Source organism: Anastrepha ludens, chromosome 4 (assembly GCF_028408465.1).
Source record: "Anastrepha ludens isolate Willacy chromosome 4, idAnaLude1.1, whole genome shotgun sequence".
NCBI classification, from domain to species: domain Eukaryota; kingdom Metazoa; phylum Arthropoda; class Insecta; order Diptera; family Tephritidae; genus Anastrepha; species Anastrepha ludens.
The window spans coordinates 312,692-319,287 of NC_071500.1; positions in this window are offsets into that span (position 1 = coordinate 312,692).

The window sequence follows — 6,596 nt, forward strand, 5'->3', positions numbered from 1 at the left end:
TCCACACACTTCCATGGCCACTTTTCATCATCTTCACCATTTTCCACCAGGTGCACCCAGGTGCACTCCCCCCCACTTCTGACCACTTCCACCCACTTCCATGGCCACTTTTCTCCATCTTCACCATTTTCCACCAGATGCACCCATGTGCACTCCCACCCACTTCTGACCACTCCACACGCTTCCATGGCCACTTTTCATCATCTTCACCATTTTCCACCATTTTCCACCAGATGCACCCATGTGCACTCCCACCCACTTCTGACCACTCCACACACTTCCATGGCCACTTTTCATCATCTTCACCATTTTCCACCAGATGCACCCAGGTGCACTCCCACCCACTTCTGACCACTCCACACACTTCCATGGCCACTTTTCATCATCTTCACCATTTTCCACCGGATGCACCCAGGTGCACTCCCACCCACTTCTGACCACTCCACACACTTCCATGGCCACTTTTCATCATCTTCACCATTTTCCACCAGATGCACCCAGGTGCACTCCCACCCACTTCTGACCACTCCACACACTTCCATGGCCACTTTTCATCATCTTCACCATTTTCCACCAGATGCACCCAGGTGCACTCCCACCCACTTCTGACCACTCCACACACTTCCATGGCCACTTTTCATCATCTTCACCATTTTCCACCGGATGCACCCAGGTGCACTCCCACCCACTTCTGACCACTCCACACACTTCCATGGCCACTTTTCATCATCTTCACCATTTTCCACCATTTTCCACCAGATGCACCCAGGTGCACTCCCACCCACTTCTGACCACTCCACACACTTCCATGGCCACTTTTCTCCATCTTCACCATTTTCCACCAGATGCACCCATGTGCACTCCCACCCACTTCTGACCACTCCACACACTTCCATGGCCACTTTTCATCATCTTCACCATTTTCCACTAGATGCACTCAGGTGCACTCCCACCCACTTCTGACCACTCCACACACTTCCATGGCCACTGTTCATCATCTTCACCATTTTCCACCAGATGCACCCATGTGCACTCCCACCCACTTCTGACCACTCCACACACTTCCATGCCCACTTTTCATCATCTTCACCATTTTCCACCAGATGCACCCAGGTGCACTCCAACCCACTCCCACCCACTTCTGACCACTCCACACACTTCCATGGCCACTTTTCATCATCTTCACCATTTTCCACCAGATGCACCCAGGTGCACTCCCACCCACTTCTGACCACTCCACACACTTCCATGGCCACTTTTCATCATCTTCACCATTTTCCACCAGATGCACTCAGGTGCACTCCCACCCACTTCTGACCACTCCACACACTTCCATGGCCACTTTTCATCATCTTCACCATTTTCCACCAGATGCACCCAGGTGCACTCCCACCCACTTCTGACCACTCCACACACTTCCATGGCCACTTTTCATCATCTTCACCATTTTCCACCAGATGCACCCATGTGCACTCCCACCCACTTCTGACCACTCCACACACTTCCATGGCCACTTTTCATCATCTTCACCATTTTCCACCAGATGCACCCAGGTGCACTCCCACCCACTTCTGACCACTCCACACACTTCCATGGCCACTTTTCTCCATCTTCACCATTTTCCACCAGATGCACTCATGTGCACTCCCACCCACTTCTGACCACTCCACACACTTCCATGGCCACTTTTCATCATCTTCACCATTTTCCACCAGGTGCACCCATGTGCATTCCCACCCACTTCCATGCCCACTTTTCATCATCTTCACCATTTTCCACCAGGTCACATTCTCTGGTATCACTCTCTCCCTCTCATTTCTCTCCGGCAGCCATATTAATTAATTTCCTACTGTTAACGTGTGCTGATTTCATTTTCCTACCCGTATTTTGTTAGGAGGAACGGGCCGGGACTGCGCCTTCTCTATGAATTTACGTTCTCTGCACTCAGTACAAGCAGAGAATGTTAATGCAATGGGAAGGTGCAAATGTTACTGTGAGCTTTTTTTAGTACAATTGAGATTTGAAAGATTTGTAATAAGGTCATTTAGCACACCGAGTTTATAGACACCTCACTGACTTTTGCCCACACAAAAATTAGAAACACCACATATCTTTCACCTCAACACACAACACATTTCTCACCTCGACATTAAACCAATTAAATTTTTACTATTTTCGTATTTTTGAAATAATAAGCGAATACGTAAAATTTATTACATAATTTTTTTTTTCAATTACATTAAAAAAAAAAAAAAAAAAAAAAAAAGTTTGCGCCGGGAATTGAACTCGAGTCTAACATGTGGCGAGGAAAAATAGGCGGTGCGTTTATTTCTTCGAATGCTTATTTTTTGACCATTTTGTTACTTTTGAAATGATAAGCGGATTCATAAAATGTATTACAAATTTTTTTACGATTACATTAAAAAAATAAAAATTTAAAAACGAAAAAAAAAATTTGTGCCGAGAATTGATGGCGAGTCACGTGGGGAGGATAAATACGCAGAGCGTTTATTTCTGCGCCTGTGAACAAAAGGGTTTGTGCATGCGCGCGACGCGAATAAATTTTAATAAAGTTCTGAAAGTAATTCATGAAGTTTTTCATTACACACATATGTATGTACATAAATGAACGTATACTTTATATGTAAATAAATGATGGTATATGAAATATACATAAGTACATAATATGTATGTACATGTCAATAGGAGGTATTTGCATTCAGAAAAAAAGAACGGTTTAAGATAAATCAACACTTATTTTATATTGGAATGCATATTCATATGATTGCCTTTATGGCTGTTTTACATATAAATTAATTCAAAAGAAGTATGAATAATGTTATATAGAAAATAAATTTCTAAATAACAGGTATTAGAAAAACCTGAATACACTATTTTAAATCAATTCTAATTAAACCAAATATAAAAAATGAAATATCGAACAAAAAACCGCGTACAGGATTTGAACCTGAGTCAAACTTGAGACTATGTACCGTACACACAACACGTCTTTCAGGATTGCGCTAATCTATAATCACTAAAGAAGTTTTCTAAATCACTCATTTATTCGATTCGCAGTTTTATATGCACATATTCTGCGTTAGTTGAAAGTTTGTATGCGTAATTATATGCATATGTATGTGTGTTTGCGCGTTTGGCTTTCTGGACGGATATTAGAATGATATTTTCTCATCAATATAATTTGGATTTGATGAAATAGATTATAGACACATGTACATATTTTCTGTTTTGATTGATTTATATAAAAATCAGGTCATATCCAGTATGAACTATTTTATACCGAAAAGAAATTTCCATTTATAAAATACAAAAAAAACAGTATTTTAAAGAAATTTTAATTAAAATAAACTCAAAAATTTTACCAAACTTTCCTGGTTTGAATTGTAAAATAAAATGTGCAAGAAAAAAAAATATGACTTCAGGACTTGAACCTGAATTAAATACGTGGCAAAAAACAAAACTAATAACTCCGCCGACTTTAGCTTCTGCACCACAAACTAACTGCCGCACGGCCTTCTTAATCGGAAATTTATTCGCTTCGATTTCCTTAGTAGTGTGCCGAAAAATCTTATGAACTTCCTCAGTAGTTTGGTAAACGCAGAAAAAATCTGAATTTCTGTCCTAGCGTGGTAAGTAAATATAGAAACCCTCCACTCGCGTCACTCGCGTGGTAAATATCTGCAATTCGCCACTCGTGAGCAAAGTTGAATTTGAAATGACCTTATTATGAATCTACAAATTAGAACTCGAAAAAAGCTCGTTTAACATTTGCTCCTTCTCATTGCATTAACATTCTCTGCTGCTACAGCTATGATTAGTGGTCAATGCAAGTAATAGAAATAGAAAAGTGTCGTATGTTTCGTGGAGGTCGGCGTAGCCGAGCGGGTTAGTACGTGAGTACTACTCGGTTTTCAGAGACAGGACGTTGGTTCGAATCTCGGCGAAAGACCAAGATGGAGGTTATAGTAAAAAATGTGTAGTTTATTAAATCTAAAATAGGCTACTTATTTTACTTTTTATTTTGTTAGTTACAGAATTTGTCTCTCTCATAAGGAATCAATCGTAATCTCTCATCATTCCTTAGTCCCAAAAACCTTCTTTTGTGTTGACAGAATGAGCAATTGTTATGGATGGCTTCTCATTTTATAATATAAGAATCAATCAGAATTTTTATAGGATATTGTTAGTTAGTATTTGATACCTGTCTTCTTGCAGTCCTTGCAAAAAGTGAGTAAAGGTGTTATTAATATGTAGATTTACTTATAAATATAATGTAAATTTGTTCGCCTAAGTAATAATTTTATAGGTGATTATCTTAGGGAGAGTAGGGGTGAGTGAGCTCGTTTACGAGCTTGTTTATTTGAGCTTGAACCGTGAGCCCTAAGGTTCGTTACCGCATGCCAAACTGGTGTGGTTAGACATCTTTGGATATATTTATTGAGTCTTGTGGGTCATAGAACCTTGGAAAGAAAATCTCTTATATGAAGATTTTGTGGAGCGTTGCATGGCCATGGTCCATATGCAGTATACGCTTTAAGTTTACCATTTGATAAGCTCTTTGAGAGATGTAGTGATCAATTCGGCAAGTGAAATAATAAACAAAAGCACAACTTGTTACATACTTATAGGCGGGAGGCAACTTAAACGGTAACCAATTAAGGCCATTTTTGCTTATTTACATTTTGATTTAAATTAAAATGGGCTTCATCACACCAAAATATGCTTTTTTTCATGGCTAGCGACACACAGATTGAGAAACTCCAAAAAATGCTATGCGATTCATTTTGAATAAGTGTTATGATACACCCATATAATAAATGATCAGAGACTTGAATTGGCTGAGCGTGAAACAGAAAATTTTTTATCACGCTATGAAGTTTGTTTTTAATATAAAACAGGGCAAGTTACTGTATTATCTGAGCGATAATCTTAGATACATAAACGAAACCCATTCATATATACTCAGGGAAAGTAATAGTTTTAGACTACCTATGTTTAGAACAGAAGTTGATAAGAAAAATATATTCCATAAAAGATTAAGGGGGAAGTCTACTGTGAATTTTTCAAAAAATCGATTTTTTTTTTATTAGCTTAAAAAATACTTTGAACCCTCTTAAATAAGGTACAATATGTGTTACAGCTGGCTAAATTTTTCTTCGTTGAAATTTCGACCTTTTCCCGAAGCGCTCCAAAGCGCGTACCTGCTATACTGAAACTTTAAACGCATTTTTCTCGAAACTAAGTTTTTGTATACGGTGTACACGATATCTCGAGTTCTGATAAATGAATCAGCTTAAAAATTTAATTATATATTCTCTGTAATAGTGTCTCTCGTCTGACATTTTTTGATATCGTTATTTGTTAAATTGTTATAAACAATAGTAACATCAATTTTAGGCAAAAAAAAAGAAAAAAATTTCAAGAATTTTTTTTTCAACGCCAAAATTTTTTATCGACATAATCCTACGTCAGACGAGAGTCAATACTATGTATATGATAACAATATTTTGTTTTTTTGTTTTAGATCACCGAAACGTAAGATTTCATGTACACCGTTTAGGCACCTAAGAAAAGCGGACCTGCGCTTGCAGAAGTGCCACAGCGGCCGTTTTGAATATTTTGACTTAAAATTTTTTTTTCAAAAACTTAAATATATAATAAAGATAAGAGTTTAAATAGATTTTATGTACGAGCAATATTTTGTTAGAAATAAAATCCGGAAAATAAGCCTGTTTTTTCCCTTGTCACAGTAGACTTCCCCCTTAAAATGTTTTAACGAGCTACCAACTGAAATAAAAAATTCTGTTAACATGAGCACTTTTAAGAGGCTGCTATTTAATCACGGTTAGATTAGATAGAAACTAGACCCTTCCATTCCAAGCAGTAGGAATATGTCTTTCATTAACTATGTTAGACCATAAACCTATTTAAGATTTAATAAACTACACATTTTTACTATAACCGAAATATTTTTTGCATTTATGTATTCTCCAAATTTTTTAATAATGTTTCTCCCAAACAAGAATTATGCTGAAAACAGTGAACATCGCACGGAATCCCTTACCACAGTCCCTTACCGTGCTCAAAAACTCACCCCCGAGAACAACTGCGTTCTTTTAATTACATATTTACACAATACATCGGTTTGTGTGTGTATGTGTTTGGTTGTATCTACACAATGTTGCCATTGATATTTTTGCTTACACACTTTTTCACACATCCGCGTTATCAGTTACAATTTTTCATTGTTCAATAAACCAAAGCCAAAAACCAACAAATGCAAATAGTTCATTTATCTATAATTAACATTATTCAACTAGGTTTTTAAGTTATTTTAATAAAAATTATAATTTCTCTAAGTTTATTTTGTACATGGCAACACTATGTGATGGGAGAGCAATCAGCTGAAAGGGGATTACGGGATTTTACGGGAAAAATTGTGAAATAAAATCTACGGTACTACGATACGGAAGGAAGGAATTTTTCATTTACATGGGGTTCTCATTAGTTTGAGCGAAACAGCTGACATGGGATTGCGTTTATGGTGTTCACTGTTTTCAGCATAACATTTTGAA